Source organism: Bufo bufo, chromosome 8 (assembly GCF_905171765.1).
Source record: "Bufo bufo chromosome 8, aBufBuf1.1, whole genome shotgun sequence".
In the NCBI taxonomy this organism is placed as follows: domain Eukaryota; kingdom Metazoa; phylum Chordata; class Amphibia; order Anura; family Bufonidae; genus Bufo; species Bufo bufo.
The window spans coordinates 81,232,646-81,258,409 of record NC_053396.1 but is presented as its reverse complement, the minus strand read 5'-3'; the positions used below and the strand labels follow the sequence as shown (position 1 = coordinate 81,258,409).

At 42.6% G+C, this 25,764-nt stretch overlaps 1 long non-coding RNA gene across 1 annotated transcript; it reads right to left on the bottom strand.

The window, feature by feature from the left end:
* Positions 1–8,206: 8,206 nt before the first annotated feature.
* Positions 8,207–25,268, bottom strand: LOC120977885. Its single transcript, XR_005773991.1, has 3 exons — positions 25,135–25,268; positions 18,508–18,513; positions 8,207–8,217 (listed from the first exon to the last, which is right to left on the bottom strand). It is a non-coding gene; the product is annotated as an uncharacterized LOC120977885 (long non-coding RNA).
* Between the last annotated feature and the right edge of the window lie 496 nt (positions 25,269–25,764).

Genomic DNA, 25,764 nt, shown 5'->3' with positions numbered 1-25,764 from the left:
GTGATGTAATCTCCGTATTGCAGGGGAACTCCTTCCCCTTGACACCACAAAGCTGCCTGTTAGGCCTGAGACCCCCGAGCTGTCACTCTTACCATGCAAACTCCCTCCAACAACAACTTTTTGCAGTGGCACGACTCCTCATTGCCTCCAACTGGAAATCAAGAATTGTGCCAACTGTTCCGCAATGGGTCAACTGCGTTGACCAAGTGTACAGGATGGAACAAATAGTGCACTGGGAGATTAATAATTCTCTTCTGTTCGAAAAGATTTGGGGGGTTTGGAAAAAATTCCGCAACTTTGATCAATAGAGGTAATCCTGGCTGAGACTGGGAATCAAATCGATTACAGGAGCTATTTTTAACTTAGGTTGCGGTGAAGGAGGTATAGGAGACGAATCAAAACCCAAAGATGGTTTAATACTTAATAGCCTGTTAATAATCTCTGTAGGTTATGATGTTTCTGTTGTTCTATAAAATTGCCGCTACAAATTGTCAATGTATATGTCAATTTCATACTTGCTGACTGCTTACGCATCATATGACATTTCTCTTGTATGTATGAAGATGACATTCTTGTGTTTTTCACAATAAAATATCTTACAAACTAAACTAAACTAAAGACTGTCCTATCACCGTACATATAAGGAGCTGGGAGTCTAAGGGTTAAAAATAGGGCAAGATGCTTACCTAATCGCAAATGGCATTGAGGGTTATAATTGATCTAACAATGTTTTATAACTGATCTGACAAAGGTTGAACTTGACGGACCTGTGTATGTTTTCAATCTATGTAACTATGTAATATTGCCAATCTGTGATAAGAATCTGTTTAAATGACAGTTCGTAGGTTGTTCTTAACCACTTGCCAACCAGCGCAGTACATGTACGGCTCTGGCCTGGACTTAAAACATGGCGCCCGCCCGCTGGGTACTGCAGGGCTCCATATGAATACATTGTAATTCTCATACATAAGTAAGGGTTAAAAAAAAAAGGAGAGTGTTATTCAAAGAAAACCCTGGGTAGATCTCCCGGGGGATCAGGGAATAACTTGCAAGGCGCCAACGGATGGACTGAGGGAGAGGTGAGAGAAAGTGGGGGAAGGCTGCCTGCAGTGGTTACTTATGTACGGAAAGCCGTTACATCAATGTATATAGGCGAGTACACACCTTTTTTTACTCCCCTATATACATTGATGTAACGGCTTTCTGTACATAAGTAACCACTGCAGGCAGCCTTTCCCCCTTTTTCTCACCTCTCCCTCAGTCCATCCGTTGGTGCCCTGCTAGTTATTCCCTGATCCCCCGGGAGTTCTACCCAGGGGTTTCTTTGATTAACACTCTCCATTTTTTTCTAACCCTTACTCATTTTTGTTCGGCGGATGGGGGACCAACGGCCGACCAGAGGAGCAGTGGCTGACTTGGTTGGACCTACCTTGGGAATGACTTACCCAAACTATTCAATAGAATCCAAAGAGAAATCAAGTCTTTTCTATCAACTGAAGATTTCTCAAAACTGGACACAAGCCTAATGGGTACATGGTTCTCCACTGCGAACGAAATAACACCACATCCAGTCCAGTAAGAATGGGGAGAACCTCCTCGATACCATTAAGGACTTCCTTCGCAGTTGTTATGTTGAACTTGGCCTCATACCACGTGGTTTAAGACTGTCACTAAAACCCACGTTTCCAAATGATATTGAGTTCACTAGAGACTGGTTGCAAATTAGTGATGCTTGCTCTTTGGGCTTTATGAAAACCCTAATAGAGAAGAGAAAATTAATATGTAGCACACCACCTAAGGGAGACAATGGTTATGCCCCCTAGACACCAATCACGATCCAACCCCCCGAAATGTGAAATCCTTAGCTGTTTTGAATATAATGACGTGAGGATTAAATGCGGGAAACTAAGGAGAAATCGATCTGATTATCATCTTAATGAGATCAGAACATGGGAACGTAAAACTCACCCTGGATTCACTAGCACCAGACCAAGACCCCCCCATCCATCGTTCAAAATGAATCCCCATACAAAAATACCCGAAAAGAAAAAGCTATTGCTATCTCATTCACAGCCCCCCAGAGTTTCAATTACAACAGCTACCAAAAGAGGCTTACACACCAAGACCTTTTATAATAGAAACATTCATGGCACTCGCAATATAAAAATACTGCCTTCTTCTGATATATATATACACTTATCCATCATTCCAAACCAGATTGTTTAACTGATGGTAGACTGTCCCTACAAAGTTCCCCTCTTTGTGTAAACAACCCCTCGAGATCCAACCCACCCTCCAATGCAATTAACGAGACCTCTTGGGCCTCCCTTTCAAAAAGACAATGACCCAACCCAAAGAGATATTACCCTCAAAAAATCAGCCACTTCCCTATTGGGGAATATTTCTGTTTATTCTACACCTGTCTCCACTGAAATCTCTGTCACGCCCAAACAGGGAACTCAGGGAAAATCCTATTCCCCATCGACCTTTTCCTTCACCCAAACTGTCACTACTCAACGTGAAATAATTCAGACAGGAGCTACCTTTGACCTTTTCACTGATTCTTTTTCAACTACTTATTCAGAGCTTTTTTTAGCCTCTGATGAAGGGGTCAATTGCTCTAACCCCGAAACGCGTATGATAAATGGACCCTCATGCTTGGAACAGAGATCGACTTTGGAGGTGAATAAACTTAATGCTGCTATAATCCTGAGAACGCCCGCTACAGGAGGTCTTTGCTGGACAAGGGAAGCTTACCTTCAGCGAGACTACGTGGACTTCCAGCGGTGGCGTGGGATTCCTTCGAGAAACAAATAGCCCTCGGGACCGAAGCACCGACACATCCAGCAGGTGCATCGAGATGAGGGTAGGAGATCCTTATCGAAAATCCTCCGGGTAAAATCGAATTGTGAGAATTAAGTGATCGCTTTTGGAAATTACAGCGGGACGCTGCTGTCTCAGGCTAAGGAGCGGGACGCCGCTCTGTGTATAACTATTAATAATCGAAATTAAGATCGGAATGCTAATAATCGAGACCTGAAAGTGGAATTAAAAAATCGAGACTGGAATATTGTTAACAGTTGTGGATATTCAGAACTTTTAAAGGAACTTTTAGTTAATTTCGTAAGCAAGTTTTCATCAATTTTATCAAGTGACCTTCTTGTTGAATGCTAATGGTATTTACCTTATTTATTCACAATAGTGTTTTAGCATGCTTATATATTTCTTATGCTGCTATTTATGTAAATTAACACTGTGAACAAATTAAATATTAATATTGCAACGGGTATTTTAAATTATCAATAAAAAATTTATGTACCAGTATCCACTGTTCCCTTTACTATAGAGAGTGCCCCATTGTTATTTATTTTACACCCCTTTTCAGATTTGGTGATCTGGTAGTGGGTGCACCTCACGTTGGTTCCTGGTCACTCTAGTGCGACATATTCTTTTCCTTTTTTTCTATCTCAAAATATGGTAGACCTTACCACTAGTGTTCCCCCTTCAATACCTAACCCCACCCCTCTACCATCCAACCTCAGAAACAAATCTTCATTCTATCCCCTGGAAAGCAGAGGCTCTCACTTAGAGAGCTACTTCAATATGGTACTTGATGATTTCAGAACACTTCTATCTCGAAAGCCTGGTAAAACTATCCATAAGTTCAACAATCTCAGTTCATGCGAGAAAAAAGCTCTAAATAACCTTAAAAACAACAATGAGATAGTTAAAAAGAATGCTGACAAAGGCGGAGGAAATGTTATTATGGATCATGACTACTATTTGTCCAAATCCAACAGGATCTTATCAGATCTCGAATATTATAGGGTCCTTGACAGTGACCCCGCAGCACTTTAAAAAAAAATCCTTGGCTGAACTAGTAGATTTTGGCTATACATTTGGCATTATTGACAAAAAAGAAAAACTGTTTCTCTCCGCAATCTACCCATCAATAGCACGTTTTTATTTTTTGCCAAAAATACATCCCTTGTGAACCCCCCGGGGAGACCCATCATTTCGGGTATCGACTCACTCACATCAAACCTTTTTGCTTACGTTGACAAATTTCTCCAAAAGTATGTTCAACTCCTACCCTCCTACCTGAAAGATACCACCCACCTGATTAACCAATTTGATTCCCTGCAATGACACAGCAATTACATTTGGGTTACTCTAGACATCGCCTATATAGTAACATTCAACATGGATTGGGCCTTCTTGCTGTGAAACATTACCTTGGAACAGATTCTACCATGCCGAATTCCCAGAAAATAATTCATTTTGAAAGCAATAGATTTTATTCTACACCATAATTACTTTACTTTTAATGGGGTTTATTACATCCAAAAAAGGGGACCGCAATGGGCACAAAATTCGCCCGCACCTACGCCAATCTCTTTATGGGATGTTATCTCTTTTGCCGTTACATCGATGATATTATCTTCATCTGGGAGGGCAATGCAGAGGAACTGATATCATTTACGGAGAATTTGAACACTAACGACTGGGGTCTAACCTCCAGCCTAAATTATAACCCTAATGAAGCCATTTTCCTTGACATTCACCTGATCTCAACATCCGACCAGATTACTACGAAAACACACTTCAAAAAAGTTGATGCCAATAGTTATTTGGACTTCAATAGCTTCCACTACTTAAAGTGGAAGAAAAATATCCCTTTTATTCAAATGAATAAATGAAGAGAGTACAAAGAAACTGTCCCAACAACCACATCCTAAAACAACAACTTCACACCCTACGGGACCGTTTTAAGGAAAGGGGCTACCCTAAAACGCTCATTAATGAGTCTATAAAAAGAACCATGAAACTACACTTCAAAAAAGTATGTTTTCAAAACAAAAAGAGGTATTGAGACCAAAAACAACCAAAAATGATAATTCTCTTGAAATGATAATTCAAGAGATCCCCAACTCAACCTTATCACTAGATATAATGTTAAACATACAACGACCACACATATTTTGAAAAAACACTGGGGGTTACTCTTGAAAGATCCAATCCTGAGAAAGATATTACCCCCTTCCCCATCCATAACCTTCAGAAGAGCGCAAACCCTGAAAAATATTATCGCACCCTCCTGTCCCAAGGTCCAAAAAGACAACAAACTCCACCACCCGACATCTAGACTCCACCACCCGACATCTAGCAATCATGTAGCAAAGGGGGCTTATAAATGTGGAGTAAAAAGGTGTAAATGCTGCGAGATGATTACACACAACAGAAAAGATATTGATATAGGATATTGATAGGATATTGATAGGAGAAATATGCCCTCAAACACACAATGAATTGTGGCCCCAGAAATTTTAATTTTCTACTACAGTGCCCATGAAAACTGCAGTATGTAGGTAGGACCACCCAAACTCTCAGAGAAAGGATGAACATCGGTCAAATATTAATCACAAATCACTAACACACAGCATCCTGAGACATTTTACAGAATATCATGAAAGCAAATCCTCCCTTCTCGCAGTAACTCCCATAGAATGGATTTCACAATCCTACCAACAACTTGCCCGAAAAGAAATGTACTGGATATACCGACTCAACACGCTATCCCCCTTTGGACTGAACGAAGCATTGGAGTACACCAACTATTAGCCACAATCTTCTAAATTATCTTTGAGTCATACCAGTTTCACCCAATAGATTAGTTCTACCCGCTCTCTCCCACACCTAGATCCTTGTTTCCAGTCTCCATTATTTAGAACAATCACTTCTGTCCGGACGACCCCTACCTCGGGCCCCCGTCCTTTGTGTTTGTCTCACCCCACCTTTTAACAGACATATTTTCCCACACACTCCGGTACATATCATCACCTCACACAATGACGCACATACACTCACCTAAAGAATTATTAGGAACACCTGTTCTATTTCTCATTAATGCGATTATCTAGTCAACCAATCACATGGCAGTTGCTTCAATGCATGTAGGGTTGTGGTCCTGGTCAAGACAATCTCCTGAACTCCAAACTGAATGTCAGAATGGGAAAGAAAGGTGATTTAAGCAATTTTGAGCGTGGCATGGTTGTTGGTGCCAGACGGGCCGGTCTGAGTATTTCACAATCTGCTCAGTTACTGGGATTTTCACGCACAACCATTTCTAGGGTTTACAAAGAATGGTGTGAAAAAGGAAAAACATCCAGTATGCGGCAGTCCTGTGGGCGAAAATGCCTTGTTGAAGCTAGAGGTCAGAGGAGAATGGGCCGACTGATTCAAGCTGATAGAAGAGCAACGTTGACTGAAATAACCACTCGTTACAACTGAGGTATGCAGCAAAGCATTTGTGAAGCCACAACACGCACAACCTTGAGGCGGATGGGCTACAACAGCAGAAGACCCCACCGGGTACCACTCATCTCCACTACAAATAGGAAAAAGAGGCGATAATTTGCACAAGCTCACCAAAATTGGACTGTTGAAGACTGGAAAAATGGTTTCTTGAACATGACAATGAGTTCACTGTACTAAAATGGCCCCCACAGTCACCAGATCTCAACCCAATAGAGCATATTTGGGATGGGGTGGAACGGGAGCTTCATGCCCTGGATGTGCATCCCTCAAATCTCCATGAACTGCAAGATGCTATCCTATCAATATGGGCCAACATTTCTAAAGAATGCTATCAGCACCTTGTTGATTCAATGCCACGTGGAATTAAGGCAGTTCTGTAGGCAAAAGGGGGTCCAACACTGTATTAGTATGGTGTTCCTAATAATTCTTTAGGTGAGTGTATATATTCCATATAGTTTATCGTATTTTATACACCTCGTCTTGGCCTTCTGCCCGACCAAGACTAAGCACTTTTATACTTTTTACAATCCCATCAGCGGAATTTTATCTATATCATTGATAGTTCTAGTAAATATAGATTCTTTTATACAGAGATATACCGTACCTCTGTATAAAAAATCTATATTGACTAGAACTATCAATCGCCATATTCACATTTTTATCTACTTCTTTATCTTAATTTAATGGCCATTGATTGGTTTCCATTTAATTTATTTTCTTGATTGATAGTCTTTTATATATGCTTTTTGGATGCATGTGGTTCTTATTATCTTAATAAAATGGCCATCCAATCATATATTATCATTTATGTGACAGTAATAATATCAATATATATGGTATACTGTATATCTTTTAGATTTACTTCTACACAATGGCCTCTCAATTATTCAGATAGCCAGACTTTTATTCCATTACGAATAGAAAGTATGATTATGCGGTATATATACATTTATTTATATCTTTATTTATATCTATATGTATGTTTATATATGTTTTCTTTTTACATCTGAAAGGTATATCCCCTTTAAATTATTTCCTATAATTATGTTCATACCCAATAATCAGTCAACACCCATCGTTTTGTATTTACATTTACTCCTGGTATGCCCCCAGGGATAAACTATGTTATCCCACACTTTAGGGTTAATTGATTTGCCCCCGTGTGAAGCGCATCTCTTTTCCACTCAATTTAAGCTTGTCTTTCCTCTCTACATATTGGCGGAGCATTGCGCCGCTTCATTGACACTCAACTTAATGTTTTCCCAAACTTTAAATTTATATATACTTTTTGGGAGACACTAAATGAAGAATGCCTTCCAGAGTGGATCGCATAATTTCCTGTACAACCGGAACCGGAAGTGACACCATGGTTTAGCTTTCAGACGGTAATTATTTTTCCTCTATATATACTCTGTTGTTACCATGTATTCACCATTGATTTTATGACTGCTCCTGATGAAGGGGGACCAGTGAGACCTTGAAACACGTTGAGCCAGACCTGCTTTATCAACAAAAGGGATTAACGAGAAGTATCCATTGTGGAACTGCCGTTTCTATCTAAGATACTACAAACGATCCAGGTGAGGGAGGTTAGTTTTGTGGGTGTCTTATGCTTTATCCCACAAAACACCTCCCTGTTGAAATCAGTTCATTTCTGAGACTTTTTTTTCACATCACTATGTCTTTATAGTTGTCCTCTCACTGATGGATGTTATGATGATTTTATGAGTATTGGACTACGACTACTTTGATTATTTTATTCTGAGTATATGATTTTATGGTACATTTTACCTGTTTAAAAGAACTCTTACTGCTTGCGAATATCTAGATGGGCCAGTATGAATATAAACAATTAGCACCCACTGGCCAAGCCCTACCTACTTCCTCTAACACTACAAACTACCCTTTTAAGGGGACCGGCGCCAATCTAATATGCTATTGCTAATATGAGAGCCACAGTCTAATGATTGCTTGAAAAAAGTTCACTATGAGAACTTTAAAATAGTATCTAAAAAAAAAAATTTTATACATAAAAAAAAAAAATCTAAAACATCAAACCACCCCCCCTTTCCCCAAAGTGTGAATAAAAATATGTAAACAATAAAAAAACACATCTTGGGTATTGTCACGATACGTATGTGAAAATGCCCATACTATTAAAATGTAAAAAAAAAAATCCCATACGGAAAGCAGCAAAACGGGAAAAAGTCAAAATGGCCGATACGCCTTTTTTTGGGTCGCTTTATCTCCCACTGCTCCGCACACATAACTACTAAAAAGTTGGTGTAAATTAGAGAAGAAAATTCTGTAACTGATGCTGCAGATGATGGGCATGTAGTAATTAAATTAGAGTTAAATAAGAAAAAGGAGTGATTTCTAAAATTACCTTTATTTATATATTAAGGGTAACAGGGCAAAAAAGGACGCTGATAATAACCAAAATGTGAAAAACTGGCGCTCGCCTATCAGTAAAAATATAGAACCGATAAACTAGCAGGGATGGTGTGGGTATTTAAAGGTATCTCTGGGGTGACAGAGGTTGGGAGGCTGGGTAGATAACAAATCTATCCCTATCCATCCCTAACGATAATCTCTGCCCAGGGATGCCGCCTGATGGTGGAGGCACCCTGTCCCCGTGCCTAAGCCCTAAAAACCACCCTGTTAAGACTCTACCTAAAAGTATGTACCCGATGTGTGTATACTAGATAACAAACGTATTTAAATATACAGATGACCTGGGATATAACGACCCCGACGCGTTTCATCCGCAACTAGCAGTTCATCAGGAGGTGATCATTAGAAAAATTTGTAGGGATACAAACATAATAATAGATAAGAGATTAAGATACTTAGCTCTCTGGAGTCACTTGAGGGGTTAAGATGAAAAGCACCATGTCAATGGATATACATAGCTGAAAAATATATATTTTACAGAGAAAATGTCACTATCTATTTGTATAATCAATGAGAGTATTGTGTCACAAATAGCTGTACTTACTGGCAAAGGTAACCCACAGCGCCTGACACACCGATATTCGGGGGAGCTATTGTAGCTAGTGAAAGACGACGGCGCTCGAAATTTAAGTGCAGGCGCCATCAGTGACTTCCGGACCCCGGAGAGAGGACTTCTGGCAAATGGAGCGCATAGATGAAGCAAGAATGGAATTCTATGGGTGTATATACCCTATACGCCCCCTGAGAATACTACTAATCGACCCCAAAAGTATTTTTATATGTATTTGATAGTCACATGATAAAGGTGTACAGGTTATTGTCACCAGCTACATATTATTGAAAGGGGAGAGAGACAAATAGGATATAAATCGATAAATGCAAAAGTGAGGGGGACCCCACACAGTGGTGGGGTGTCACCAATCACTAACAGACAGATAAGGGGACCCAGGTAAAAAAGGTCACCATAAACATTTCAGGTGCTTTTCGCACCATAATGGACCAGATGGGTACAGTAATATTGTTACTTGAGGCAGAGCCTATGGGACAGGAGAAACCGTTCAAATAAAACAAGTATAAGTCAACCTCTCATTGAGACTTCCTGGTGACTGGGAACGGAAGCAATATATCCATTCGGTTTCCTTCTGGAGAATCTTCCCATCCCAGTCACCCCTTCTCGGAGGCAATGGAACAACCTCCAGTGCTGAAAAAATAATGGAATTCTGGTTACCCCCATGATGTTGATTAACGTGATTAGCAATGGGGGTATCTTTACGTTTAATAATGTCATTACATATGTTTGCATACTTTCTATCTGAATTCTCTAAAAGTCTAACTGATATAGTCCTTGGGGCAGGAGCATTGGCATATGTAGACTACTCCCTTAGTCTTACAATTAATTAAATCTCTAATAGTATGAATATACACTCACCTAAAGAATTATTAGGAACACCATACTAATACGGTGTTGGACTTCCTTTTGCCTTCAGAACTGCCTTAATTCTACGTGGCATTGATTCAATAAGGTGCTGATAGCAATCTTTAGAAATGTTGGCCCATATTGATAGGATAGCATCTTGCAGTTGATGGAGATTTGAGGGATGCACATCCAGGGCACGAAGCTCCCGTTCCACCACATCCCAAAGATGCTCTATTGGGTTGAGATCTGGTGACTGTGGGGGCCATTTTAGTACAGTGAACACATTGTCATGTTCAAGAAACCAATTTGAAATGATTCGAGCTTTGTGACATGGTGCATTATACTGCTGGAAGTAGCCATCAGAGGATGGATACATGTTCTCATTCCGTTTACGCCAAATTCGGACTCTACCATTTGAATGTCTCAACAGAAATCGAGACTCATCAGACCAGGCAACATTTTTCCAGTCTTCAACAGTCCAATTTTGGTGAGCTCGTGCAAATTGTAGCCTCTTTTTCCTATTTGTAGTGGAGATGAGTGGTACCCGGTGGGGTCTTCTGCTGTTGTAGCCCATCCGACTCAAGGTTGTGCGTGTTGTGGCTTCACAAATGCTTTGCTGCATACCTCGGTTGTAACGAGTGGTTATTTCAGTCAACGTTGCTCTTCTATCAGCTTGAATCAGTCGGCCCATTCTCCTCTGACCTCTAGCATCCACAAGGCATTTTTGCCCACAGGACTGCCGCATACTGGATGTTTTTCCCTTTTCACACCATTCTTTGTAAACCCTAGAAATGGTTGTGCGTGAAAATCCTAGTAACTGAGCAGATTGTGAAATACTCAGACCAGCCCGTCTGGCACCAACAACCATGTCACGCTCAAAATTGTTTAAATCACCTTTCTTTCCCATTCTGACATTCAGTTTGGAGTTCAAGAGATTGTCTTGACCAGGACCACCTCTATAAATGCATTGAAGCAACTGCCATGTGATTGGTTGACTAGATAATTGCATTAATTAGAAATAGAACAGGTGTTCCTAATAATTCTTTAGGTGAGTGTATATTAAATATTGACTACATATTACCTATTGATTATATACTATTTTATACATAACAAAGGTATAGATACATAAAAAAAATAATACTATATATAGATAAATCAATATACTGCACCAGCAACCATTGATCATAGGGGGCGGTATACTAACTATTTACTACATATTTGCCTATACATATCTTTTGACTAATCCTGACTTGGCTAAACAACCAGCAGACATTTGCTCTGGTGTCTGTATTTCCATTAGAGAAAGTTATTCCCATAACTATTAGATTGGTGGGGGTCCTACCTCTGGGACCCCCACTGATCATGAGAATGGGGCCCTGTAGCACGTGGTATACCCCCGCCCCCCGAAATGGATGGAGCGGCCGGACAGAAATGCATTAATTTCTATGGGAGCGCTGGAGACAGCTGGATACATCACTCGGCTATCTCTGTCCTGGTTGTTCAGGTGGTAAATCTCGGTGTGTTGATGTGGGATGAGGAAACAGCACTCATTTTTTGGACATTGTATTTCTGTAAATGAAGTTAAATGATTTGGACTGACATTCTGCTGTTTGTGCACAAGAGGCCGCTATTTCCTAAGCATAGCTAAAAGGACTGCATTTTTAGATTTATCTGATGCTGAAAACTCTCAAGGGTGGAGTTACAAAGCTTGGGGAGGAAGGGATGCAGCAGTCATCTTAGGGTTCGCATGGAAGAGGCATCCAGGAGCTGTGTGAGGAGAATCGCTCAACATCCAAGTGTGAGAGCATCCTCCAGAGACCAGTGCTGCAGCCAATGGGAGCTGATCATGTCCATTACCCTGATTTTGTCCAGAGGAAGGGAAACTGCCAGGAACTTAGATGGGAGCTGAGAACTAAAGCCACAGGCACTGCAGTACCGTATGCTTTTTGGAGAAACCCTTGTTCCATCCACAGTCACCAGCTTACACAAAGCAGCCCCCGTTCGATAAGACTAATCATGCATGCATCTTAAACAGTTTTGGTGCCTAGGATCCTAGAGACTGAGACCAGGCCTGTAGTAAGTTAGGTTTGCTGTTTGTGTCAGGCCACAAGTGTTGTTGACTGCTCTTAACAAGGACTTCTGTTTAAAGTGTCAGTTCATGCCTGAGAGCTGAAAAGCTTCACAACTAATTCAAGTCAGGCTGGTGTATTCAGGAGAAAAACTGTTTAACCAGTTGTTGGGGGAGGAAATTATTAAAGCATGGAATAAGAATGTAAGCTGTTGTGCTCTACTGCAGGCTAGCCCGCATTACGCACCCAAATAATTGTTCCTGACTGTAGGGCAGTGATGGCTAACCTCCAGCACTCCAGCTGTGGTGAAACTATGACTCCCAGCATGCTCCATTCATGTATGTGAAGTTCTGAGAACTGCCAAGCCAGTGTGCATCTTGGGAGTTATGGTTTTACTACAGCTGGTGTGCCGAAGGTTAGCCATCACAGCTGTAGGGTAGTAACAGGTAAGGCGTGGATGGTCTATTTGAGCCTGGCAGTAGGTAAATTTACCGCTAATACCTCCAGAATCCACTGTACAGCACAAGGGTCTGAGCCTCCCAGCTGGGTGTATGTAAATGTATTTGTGGTTGCGTTCATCACCATCTTTAAGTAAAAATATAGTTTTAGCAAAACTGGAGTTTGAATTGCTTTCCTCGTTCATGACTTCGCTGTATCCTGTGGAGCCCACCCCGGCACATGGCTTACACTGACTTGTGTTAGCCTGCTCTATCATGTTCATGAGACTGAAATGGCTGCTGCAGCTTCTGCTGCTTGTGGTCGCAGAACTGGCTGGAGGTCCATGACTCAACATGGGGTGGAGAAGGGCCTCATGGTCAGACAATAGAGTGGCACCTCCCTAAATGCATTGAAGCAACTGCCATGTGATTGGTTGACTAGATAATTGCATTAATGAGAAATAGAACAGGTGTTCCTAATAATTCTTTAGGTGAGTGTATAATTAATATGTCTTAACTAGGGATGCGCAAATTGAATTAAAATAAAACATCTGAAGTCGATTCGCATAAAACTTCATTGGAATACTGTACGGAGCGAGCGCTCCATACAGTATTAGAATGCATTGGCTCAGATGAGCCGAAGTTATTATTCGCAAGACTTCGGGTAATAACTTCAAAAATTAATTTCTACTGTTAAAAAATGTTTCCCGAACTCGGGTTTGGTTCCAAGTGGTACCTTGGAATCAAACCCGAGTTCGGGAAAAGGTTTTTAACAGTAGAAATTAATTTTTGAAGTTATGACCTGAAGTCTCGCGAGACTTCGTGAAGTAATAACTTTGATTCATCTGAGCCAAAACATTCTAATACTGTATGGAGCGCTCGCTCAGTACAGTATTCAAATGAAGTTTTATGCGAATCGACTTCAGATGTTTCATCTAAAGTCAATTCACTTATCCCTAGTCTTAACCATTTCATTGAACACCAACTGGCAGTATTGCTGATATATTGTAGAATGTCATTGAGCAGAACACAACACATAACAATTGTATAAGCCCAGGGCCGGCGCCACCAATAAGGCGACTTAGGCAGTCGCCTAGGGCGCCATTTAGCAGGGGGCGCCCGTTGCGGTGTAAAAAAAAAAATAAGTTGGTTATATAAGTTCGGCCGGCAGCGCCCCTCATGCTGCGCCTCCTGAGCGCTTGCCACTCTAATTTGAATCTCCGGCCGCCGGCTCATTGCTGCGCAGCCTGCCTGCGCCTGCTGTGTGCTTTTGTTAATGTAGCATGGCTGAGCTCTGTTCGGTCCGCGGTACAGGAGCTTTTGTTTTCTGTACCCGGCCGGACTGACAGGAAGTGCTCACTTAGTGTGCACCTCCTGTCAGTCCGGCCGGGTACAGGAAACAAATGTTCCTGTACCGCGGACCGAACAGAGCTCGGCCACGCTACACTAGAGGTGGGTGTGTGTGTGTATGTGTGGGTGTGTGTGTGTGGGGGGGAATAATGAGATTGACAAGGGGGGGGAATAATGAGATTGACAGAGGGGGCAATGAGAGTGACAAGGGGGGGATAATGAGATTGACAAGGGGGGGGATAATGAGATTGACAAGGGGGGGGGGATAATGAGATTGACAAGGGGGGGAATAATTATGAGATTGACAAGGGGGGGAATAATTATGAGATTGACAAGGGGGGGAATAATGAGATTGACAAGGGGGGGGGGATAATGAGATTGACAAGGGGGGGGGGAATAATGAGATTGACAAGGGGGGATAATGAGATTGACAAGGGGGGGAATAATGAGATTGACAAGGGAGGGGGGGATAATGAGATTGACAAGGGAGGGGGGAATAATGAGATTGACAAGGGAGGGGGGGTGGAATAATGAGAGTGACAAGGGAGGGGGAGGAATAATGAGAGTGACAAGGGAGGGGGGGAGGAATAATGAGAGTGACAGGGAGGGAGTGGGGGAGAAGAGAGTGACAAGGGAGTCTGCAGAGCCAGACCAAGAGCCAGACTGCAGCCAGAGACCAGATCATCTTATTGTCCTGGTGGTAAGTAGACAATGCAATATGTTTATTATTTAATTGTTTAGTTATTAATACTACATTGGAAACTAATTGACCTCACATTTAGGGTCCATTCACACATCCGTGTGTGTTTTGCGGATCCACGGATCCGCAAAACACGGACAGCGGCAATGTGCGTTCCACATTTTGCGGACCGCACATTGCCGGCACTAACAGAATATGCCTATTCTTGTCCGCTATTGTGGACAAGAATAGGACATGTTCTATTTTTTTCAGGATCGGAATTGCGGATCCGCAATTCTGGAACGGGGCCGCACGTCGTGCAGCCCCATAGAAATGTATGGGTCCGCAATTCCGTTCCGCAAAAAAAGACAGCTACAAGAAGCTGAATTAACCCTAAGGGAAACCTAGCAGTTCTTTTTATTTAAAAGCTGAGAAAGGGGTGGAACATGATATGGGCAGATCATCTGATAAGGGGGGGGGGGGGGGGGCGCGGCAATTTTTATCTTGCCTAGGGCAGCAAAAATCCTTGCACCGGCCCTGTATAAGCCTCTATCTCACGTTTTAGTTCCCTCCATGGTAGCCACACTCAAGGGCCGTATTCACACAGACCTCATTTGTCCAGTTATCTTCCTTATCGTCCAATGTCGGGCAGGTATTTCTCACACCTCATCCCCTAGAGCCCCATTACGCTTAGTCTGAATTCACAGTTCAGTTATTTCCATCAGTTAGGGCTCATGCACACAAACGTATTTTCTTTTCATGTCTGTTACGTTTTTTTTGCGGACCATATGCGGAACCATTGATTTCAATGGTTCCGCAAGAGAAACGGAAGTTACTTCGTGTGCATTCGTTTCCGTATGTCCGTTCCGCTAAAGATAGAACATGTGCTATTATTGTCCGCATTACGGACAAGGATAGTACTGTTCTATTAGGGGCCAGCTGTTCTATTCCGCAAAACACAGAACTCACACAGACATCATCTGTATTTTTTTCTAATCCGTTTTTTGCGAACCGCAAAATACATCTGGTCGTTTGAATGAGCCCTTATTGTGAGTTAAAACCAATAGTGATGCCTACACAGGGATCAGGTATAATTTACAGAATTGCACCTATTCTGTGTTTTTGACCGAAAACTAGTTTTGGCTCACAATAACTGATGGAAATAACTGACCAAATAACTGAAGTGTTAACCTGCCTTTACTCAGATTCTGTTCTCAAGGGCACAACTCAGACTGCTGGTACTGCAATCAACCCTTACACTATGAAATCTCCCTGTCAAATAAAAAAGACACTAAGCATTGATATATGTGTAAAGTGGGGACCACAGCTTTATTTAAAGTTTGAGAGACCTTGTCTGTTAAAGTAAGCAGTCCATAAATCTCTGTGAGGTCACCTTACATGCCCCGCCGCCACAACTGAGGTGGTCATGTCCTTAAAGTTATGTCAAGTGACTCCAATCCTTCTTGCTGTATTTGAACAGAACAAGCTCCTGCATACTACCCAGTTGTGAAATCTGAAAGGAACATACCATATTTTTCACCCCATAAGACGCACCTAGGTTTTAGAGGAGGACAATAAGAAAAAAATATTTTTCATTACACCTCAGGTCAGACCACCAATCAGACCCCCCAATGTTAATCAGACCTCAGCTGACAGCCCCAATCAGACCCCCAATGTTAATAAGACCCCAATAAGACCTCAGCTCAGACCCCAATGTAAATGACCACCAACCAGATCTCTGATAAAAGCCCCATGCCTCTCATCAGCCCCCATATCAGCCATTATGCCTCTCAGCCCCCATTATGCCTCTCAGCCCCCATTATGCCCACAGCAGCCTCATGTTTTATAAAATAAAAAAAACACTTACCTTTCCTGCTCCTGGACACCGCTGCTCCTCACCTACATCTCGATCCTCTTCCTCCTACTGTCGGCTGTGCTGTGAACTGGCACACACAGCGTGAGATCACAAAGTGCCCTCACGCTGTGCGCAGCCTTCACATCCGACAGCCGAGGACCAGGAAGCAGTGAGTACAGAGCCTTCACCGCTTCCTGGTCCTCTGGTACTAATGAGCACTTCCATAATGGAAGCGCTCATTAGTATTTGCCCCTTAAGATGCTTTTGGGGGGGGGGGAATGCATCTTATGGGGCGAAAAAATACGTTAAGTATAAATAAATAAAAATTAGATTATTTTTTTTATTTTATTTTACCAAGAACATATCCAGCAAACCTGTGAGGAGCTGGTGCAGAGGTCAAGAGTGCTAGTTGCCTTGATGAGGTGTTGTGTCATGGTGTACTCCTTCAGGCCATAGGTCCCTGGGCATCAGTGCAGTAGAAGTTTAGTTTATAGAAGCAGGCCTGACGTAAAAGTATAACAGTCTCTCTTTACTTAGTGTGAAATATAACTTGTGGCAGATCCAGCAGTATTGAGTACAAGGTGCAGTTTCTGGCACTAAGGAGGTACAGTGGCTGGTTGTGTGACAATTGAACGGACTTGCAGGCACTTGTGGATATAGGTATCCTCTGTGTGATACAGACTTGAAGTTAGTTTGGCCTGGTGGTTTTTGTAGGTGATGGATGTCTGAGACATAGGCCCTCATTTTCAGCAGTGTCTGTAAAGCAGTAATTTTGCTGATCACTCTGCTGTCTATGCACATGGAAGCTTCTAGGAAGCAGTGTTCCTGATTCAGAAAATTTCCCTGGAGAAATGGTTTACAGTAGAACTGGATACAGTCCCTTGGAGAAGGAGCTTTAGCATGTGCTGACTATCTCCTTGCAGTCTGGACTTCAACTTATCCTCCTGGCAGGAGGTAGGACAAGACCACTTCTACCAAGTTGAGAGGAACAGGGTGGTTAGCCATGTTCATGGCAACCATTTACAACCCTACTTGCACTTGCTGGAGTGCTAGGCAAAACTTAACACAAACGTGCAATGTGAAAAAATTCATTTGCAGATACCACCAGGTCTCGTGTACTACACATCCAGACAATAAGGGACCGTGGGTGTTTTCTTCTATTTTGGGATTGGTCAAAGGGACTGGGGGCAGTCCAATCTTCTAACTAAGAACTTGTGACCCCCATCAACCCCCATCAATAGAGCTTTCATACATCCAGCATATAAGGAAGGGGGATGAGTCCGCTAAAGAGATACAGATTTAGGGCTCATTCAGACGGCCGTATGCTGTCCGCAAAAATACTGAATGCTATCCGTTTTTTTGCGGATCTGCAAAAAAACGGATCCGCAAAAAAACGGATAGCATTCAGTATTTTTGCGGACCCATAGACTTCAATGGGGCCATCTCCTGATTTTCACGGACAAGTATAGGACATGTTTCATTTGTTTTGCGGAACCGTGGAATAGAAAAGGGCCCCATAGAAGTGAATGGGTCAGTATCTAATCCGCAAAAAAACGGATCCGCATTTTTGCGGATAGCATACGGCCGTCTGAATGAGCCCTAACAGTCAGGGGCTCCCAAGCTTAACACAGCTTGTAAGCCATAAGACTACCAGTACTACAATCACCTCTAACACTATGAAATCTCTCATCCAAATACATAAGAAACCAACCAATGTTATCTGCGTAAAGTGGGGGCCACAGCTTTATATCAAGTATGAGAGACTTTGCCTGCTAAAGTAAACAGTCCATAAATCTCAGCGAGGTCATTTGGTATACCCCGCCACAGATTTCTTTTCTTGAACTGATAAAGATGAAGAAGGTCACGGCACTCCAAAAGCTAGTTCAATGTTCTTTAATCCACCAAATATTCAGCAGCAACATTTCGACAATAGTCTTTATCAAGCTACATACAAGTTTACAAGTGACTCACATTATATTATATAAGGGTACTAATTGATACCAATTAATCAGTGGGTGTGCTCCCGACAATAAACCCGCCTCCTCTCAGGTACAAACAATCATATAATTAATTTCAACCTACCAACCACAGTGTATATTAATGTAAGGCTTACCAAGCGTTCATACGTGGGCTGTTACTCTGTAGTGTGTCCATGATGCGCGGCGTCTTCCGCATACGACTGCGGCTGCGCGAATGTTCAGACGGGATTCACATGCATCACATGATCAACTGTATGATCATGTGATCAGTGACGCTACTGTCGGTCACCTGACAGGTGACGCGCCTAAGCGTCTAATCGCTGTCATAGTAACCCCAGGTCCTGCAGGGAAAGTATATCATTTCGTGTGGTACTCTTCATTCAGTATTATTTCAAATGCGTATAACTAAATGTCAGGACACCGGTCACCACGGAAACATCAACAGAAAAGTGATATCATTTAATGAAAATATAGTTTTGTTTAACAGTGTCATAGGAACCGATCTCAGCAGGATGTCTCAAACACCTCAATTATATCAAAACTACGGTTCAGTACCTAACTGGGTAGACGAAAAACGGAAATGTGTAATACCACACATAAACATAGAGGGAACCCTTTCATAGAGGCTCGGAGCTGTTCAAAAGATGCGACCCTACCAACGTTCATTTACAAGGGAATGAGGTCAGAAATGGCATATAGGGTGGGATCCCGTGTGCTACACGGTACAGAGTAACCAAACCCCTACCCCCCATAAGTAAATACCCAGGGGTGTATTGGTATGATATACCCTAGATATGCTAAAGAATACATTTGGACAAGGGATACTAGGGCCACAACCATCGCCCCCCTCTGTCAAAAGAGAGACCACCGATGTGTGCCCTTGCCTGGTCTGGGCCCCACCGCCAAGTGGAAGACCCCTACCACGCTTATCCCCTTTGTCTCCTATAAATATAAATATTTTGTCATATTCTATATAGGCATCACCCTACGCCACCGAACCTCAATATAGCCCGCATACATAGATCAGCTCCCCAGGTGAATAATTAGGGTTTGGTAAATCCACCCGTCATATATGTGGTCCACATCCGTCACGCATATCCAGTCTATGGAATCAAACCTGACACACAATTTGTGCGATAGTATAATAAACCTGCTGGACGGCTCCCAGGTCACTGCTCTCAAAACACCTTAGTCCATCCCTCGCCCATATCTCGCATGGCAGCCTTGTCTATAAGTGATAAACAAAAAAAGGAAAACAGGAAGAATAAAATTTGTTAATAATCTCGATACAATATCGGGTACTGTCACTTAATACATATAAAAACCCTTATTTTCACATCCCATATGACGACTCAAAAGAGAGAACCCACCTTGAACTCCCGATTGAGTCCCTTGGGCTCAATGGTGTCCAATTCAAAGATCCATCTGAGTTCTAGGCGTTTTAATAGTCGTTCCCGATCACCACCTCTCCGTGGTGCGGGGACGCCATCAATAATCCTGAACCTCAATTGTGCAACGCTGTGTTTACATCTATAGAAATGTTCCGGGACCGGGAGTTCACCTTCCAAATTTTCAGACGTATTCTCCATCCTTGTAAACAATTTCCGGATGGAGTACCTATGCTGGTTAATCCTCAATTTGCAGGCCTGTGTGGTCTTACCCACATAGATGAGACCACACGGGCACTGCAATGTATAGATCACAAAATCAGAGGAACATGTGTAAAAACCCTTTATGAAGTCGTATTTTAGTAATCTGGATAAGTTAAAACTTAGCTTTTAATATAGCTCTTGTAAGATAAATGAGATTTTGTTCCTCAAAATGAAAAGAAAAGAGGTAGGTAATCGTAGATTGCTGGCAGTGTCCTATGATATAACAGGACTTGTACTGAGGGCAATACTAAAATGTCCACAAAGGCAAGAAGTGAAATGACTGATGTATTCCAAGCATGATGTTTCCAGGTCTAGACAGTTAGGGTGGTGCACATCAGTATTCAAGCCACAGGTGGTCGGGTTTGGCACTTGTAGGCGCCAATATCCGACACATCAAGGTGGACATACAACAAGTATTAAACAACAAGAAATCAATATACACAACGACAAACACAACACAAAAATGACATGGATGTTTAGATATCCGTGTTAAATATTGTACACTAATACATCCACAGCAATTAGGTGCACGGCGGCACCACTTAAGAGAAAGACACACCACCAGGTGTCCTACCGTACAGGTTAGATGTACTCCAGGCACCTGTGTTCTTGAGTCTTTATCAGGCAGGGTGGTCCTTTTCAGGCAGTTGGAGGATATTTAAAGGGAATGGAAACGATGTTTTTCCTTTTATATCCCTAATTGGCCCTCACAGCCCTACAATAAGCCTCCAAAAACTAGCCACGGGGTGTCCCACTATTGGGCTCCCGTCCGGAACCTAGCCCTGGAATTGTGGTCCCTAAAAAGGCCCTACAAGGATCCCTACATGCACGTTTCTGGGGTAGGGGGAAGAACCCCTCCCCTCATCAGGGGATATAATTTCTAAGGGCCAAAAATGGTGGCTCTCCTATAAAACAAGGCGCACAGGTGGATGTGCGACCGGCAACGGGAATGAAAGAGAGGGGACAGATAAAATAAAGTTCCCTCCCTTTTGTCACTAAAGTGGAGCGCACAGATAGGTGCACAGCCGCAGTGAAGATAGAGAAGGGGGGACAGATACAAGCGCCCCTTGTCCTCTTGTGGTGCACAGGTTGGTGCCGCAGGCATATGTCTTACCTGATCTGGAAGTGTACGCGTCCTCTCTTTTAAAGGTTCGCGCCGGGATATCGGCGCGTCGCACGCCATGATGACGTCAGCCCTTCCCCTAGTACGGCGGCAGGCGGTGATGGGGTTTTGCCCTTACTTTGCGTGTCATGCCCATACGCCGAATGGTCGCTGGGCATGCGCAGTAGTGCGCGCACAATATATTTCCAATATCATCGCGTTAATGCCTGAAATGATATGTCCAGGCCACGATGCGCAAAGATAGTTATTGGACTCCAGTGTACAGCCTCCATAGGTCAATATTTATATCTATGTTGTGCCAGCAAACCCTCATGCTGGTAACTTCACTCCCATAATGGGGCTGCAATCAAAAAGGTGCTGTTGTTTTATTTGTATGTCGTCAGTCAGATACTGTTACTAGCGACATGCAAAAAAAGGAAGATAGAGTATATATCGGGCGTCGGACAAATTAATGTATGTTGTACAGGCGCACAATATAAGCCTACAAATATAAAAAAAAAAAAAAAAAAAAAACGGACAAAGCATAAATATATATATATTTTTTTGCCCGTATATACGGGCATATTGATATGTAAGCTCCGTATAAAAGTGGATCTGTGGGCAGCGGAACATGTGTCCAACAGATTCACTCAGCAGCCCTGATGTGGGTATACAGCTTACCCTGATGTGGGTATATAGCATGGATTATTTAGTGGTATTTTTTGCGGTCTTGTTAATTTCATTTTTCAACAGTAGTCAAGTGACACCTGGTAATTAGTAGGTATTACGTGCCATGTCTCCCAGGTAGCCGAGATTTAATAAGGCAGGATGAGGCAGTTTTAGGTCTTTATTTTAATTAAATCTGTATGAGAGACAGAGACCTTGAGGGGGTATTCTTAAAGGAAGCAGCCAAAGTGGAGAGACTCATTCAAACCTTTGGGGGATACCGTGTCCAGTTGGAAAGTCCAACGTGCTTCTCGTTGAAGCAGGAGACGGTCCCAATCGCCACCACGTATGTCAAACCCTTTATGTCATACTTCTTTCCAGTGTGTGGGTGGAAAAAGGTTTGTCCCTTCAGTACATTATTGCAGTTGCAACAGTTGAGGCAGGGATAGCACCCTTTTCTGGAGATGCATGGCTTAACAGGCCTCTGCAGAAAAGAATGTACTAACTGATCCCCCAGATTTTTGGATCTCCTGTAGGACATGAGCGGTGGTGTCTGGAACTCCACAATGTCTGGGAAAGAGCGTGTCAGGATTTGCCAATTTCGTCTGAGCGTACCCGCTATTTGTTTGCTCAGATCCGAATATGTGGAAACAAAAGGTAATCTCTTGTTTTCCGTTTTCGTTCTAGTCGTGGTCAACAAATGAGTCCGCGTATGCTGCCTGACTTTGTCAAGATGTCTCTTGACCAACTTTTTGGGATATTGTCTGGCTGTAAACTTAGAGCTCATTACCTGCAGTCTATCATCTACATTTTTGTCATCTGAAATGATACGCCTTACCCTAAGGAGTTGGCTATATGGGAGAGAACTCAACATGTTTTTTGGATGGGCACTATCAAAGCGCAACATGTTATTCCGGTCCGTTGGTTTGACAAAAATGTCTGTTTGTAGACCCCTCTCAGTCACATAAATTAATGTGTCTAGGAATTGTATAGAGTGTGGCGAGTCCACTCTAGTAAACTTCAGTTGCGTATGGACACTATTGATGTAGTCATGAAACTCCTCTAACTCCGTGTCCGTCCCTGTCCATATGAGGAAGATGTCGTCTATATACCTCATCTACCCGGACACAAATTGGAACAGGGTGGATGGGTATATAGACGACTCCTCCACATATGTCATATAGATATTGGCATATGTCGGGGCCATATTGGACCCCATGGCGGTCCCACGATTTTGAATGTAGAACCTGTCGTCAAAACTGAAATAGTTACACGTCAGCAGGATCTTCAACAGTGAACTAACAAATTCACATAGTTCCGCGGGGTAGTCAGTGTGTCGCAAGGCCCACTGAACCGCCTCCAAGCCCCTTTCATGTTCAATGCAAGTGTACAGACTGGTGACGTCAAAAGACACCAGTCTATCATCCGCACCGAATGTTAACTGTTGGACCCTGCTGAGAAATTCAGTCGTGTCCCTCACATATGACTTCGCCCCTGTAGCCGAAGTCCTCAACAGTTTGTCGATGAACACAGCTGCAGGGGCAAAGACCGAATCTATACCCGCCACTATGGGACGTCCAGGCGGGTTACATAGGTCCTTATGTGTCTTTGGTAAGACATAAAGGGTTGGTGTAACTGGATGTTTCTCTATCAGATAACTATGGAGTTTTGCATCAATGATGTTATTGGCATAGGCATTATCTACCAGTATTTTTATTTTTTTCATCACTCCGAATTTCGGATCTCCATTGACCTGTCTATAGACTTCTGTGTCTTGCAGTTGTTTCTCTATTTCAGCAACGTACTTAATGGTATTCATCACTACAATTGCCCCTCCCTTGTCGGCTGCTTTGATCGTAAGCTCTTTGCGCCGACTAAGGGAGGTCAACGCTGCTTTTTCTTCCTTGGTCAGGTTAGATCTCGAGACATCATCATTCTGTTGTCTCAATCTGGTAACATCCGACCGGACCAAGGATATAAAGGTGTCTATTGCTTTATGATATATCGGGGGTTGGAAATCACTCTTAATATGTAACCCCAAATCAGTCAAGGTTAGAATACTGTGTTCAATATCGTCAGAGGCCTCAGGAGGTAATCCATCCCTAGGTCTCTGAGTCTGACCATTGAAAAAAACTCTCAACTTAATACGCCTAAAGAAATGTAACAAATCAATCTCATTTTGAAACCAGTCAACCATAGATGTAGGGCAAAAAGAAAGTCCCTTATTCAATACTCTTAGTTCCACATCGGTAAGAGGAAATATTTACCACCAATTGAGTCCCATTCATTGTGTCAACTTCTGTGCACCTCTCCTCCCCTGTTGTGATACAGGAGTTTTGGTTCCCACTGGTGGTTTGGCTGACCGTGTTGAGCGGACATTCCTGGATGTTCCTTCTGTAGTGGCGATGTTTACATCCTCCCCTCCGTCTTCTCCTGTGTCCCTTGGTAGTCCCAATCCTAAAAAATCAATCCCATTGCCGCGTTCAGTAGAAGAGTCCGTGTCCGTGAGATCTGTGCGTCGTCCCCTTGGCCTTTGAACCCTGCGGGTCTTCTGTGATCTAAATTTGTTGACCTCGGGCTGTGTCCTTTTGTAGATATTACCCTTGGCATAATCCTCCTCATCTCTAGACCACTTTTGTCTTTTAGTTTCCTCAATGTTTAAACGGTATTTATGCAAGTCCCCTTTGATTTGTTCAAGGAATTTGTCATAGTCCTGAGCACTAGTAATTGATTTAAGTCGCTCCTCCTGTTCCTGGACCCTTGTGTTGATCTTCATTGTATCCTTCTGTAAGAATTCCATGTTTAATAACATAATGTCCATGGAAAACCGATTCGCTATTTCCATGAATTTATTGAGAAATTCTTGATTCTCAGGGAACAAAATTGGCCTGAGGTGGGTCCTCAGACCCCGGGGTATGTGACTTACCCTGTAGTATTCTCTTAGGGTTAGGAGATGCAATTCCGTATTAATAAGCTGTTTTCTTTCATTCACCAGCCTGCGCTTGATGGAATCAGCAGTCGGTTTGTTCAGAAAGGCTCCCTCCCCCTCGTCGCCACTTAGGATGTGAATAATTTGTTCACTTGAATAAACAGAGCTGTTTGGTGTGGCCATTGTGCTAATGCCGCTCAGATCCATGAAAAATATATAGAAAAAACTATTTTCAATCCATGGACAGTGTGCAAGTCCTCAGGCCCATGCGGATCAAACAAAAAATGGATGGTAGGACAGCACCACTTACTTGAAATCATTCAAAAAACTTTGCGGCGGTGCTCGTGGCGTCAGGTCTCGGCCTCAGAGACCCCCAAAATAACAGTAAAGATGAAGAATGTTCTTTAATCCACCAAATATTCAGCAGCAACGTTTCGACAATAGGGTTTTTATAGGTATTAAGTGACAGTACCCGATATTGTATCGAGATTATTAACAAATTTTATTCTTCCTGTTTTCCTTTTTTTGTTTATCACTTATAGATAAGGCTGCCATGCGAGATATGGGCGAGGGATGGACTAAGGTGTTTTGAGAGCAGTGACCTGGGAGCCGTCCAGCAGGTTTATTATACTATCGCACGAATTGTGTGTCAGGTTTGATTCCATAGACTGGATATGCGTGACGGATGTGGACCACATATATGACGGGTGGATTTACCAAACCCTAATTATTCACCTGGGGAGCTGATCTATGTATGCGGGCTATATTGAGGTTCGGTGGCGTAGGGTGATGCCTATATAGAATATGACAAAATATTTATATTTATAGGAGACAATGGGATAAGCATGGTAGGGGTC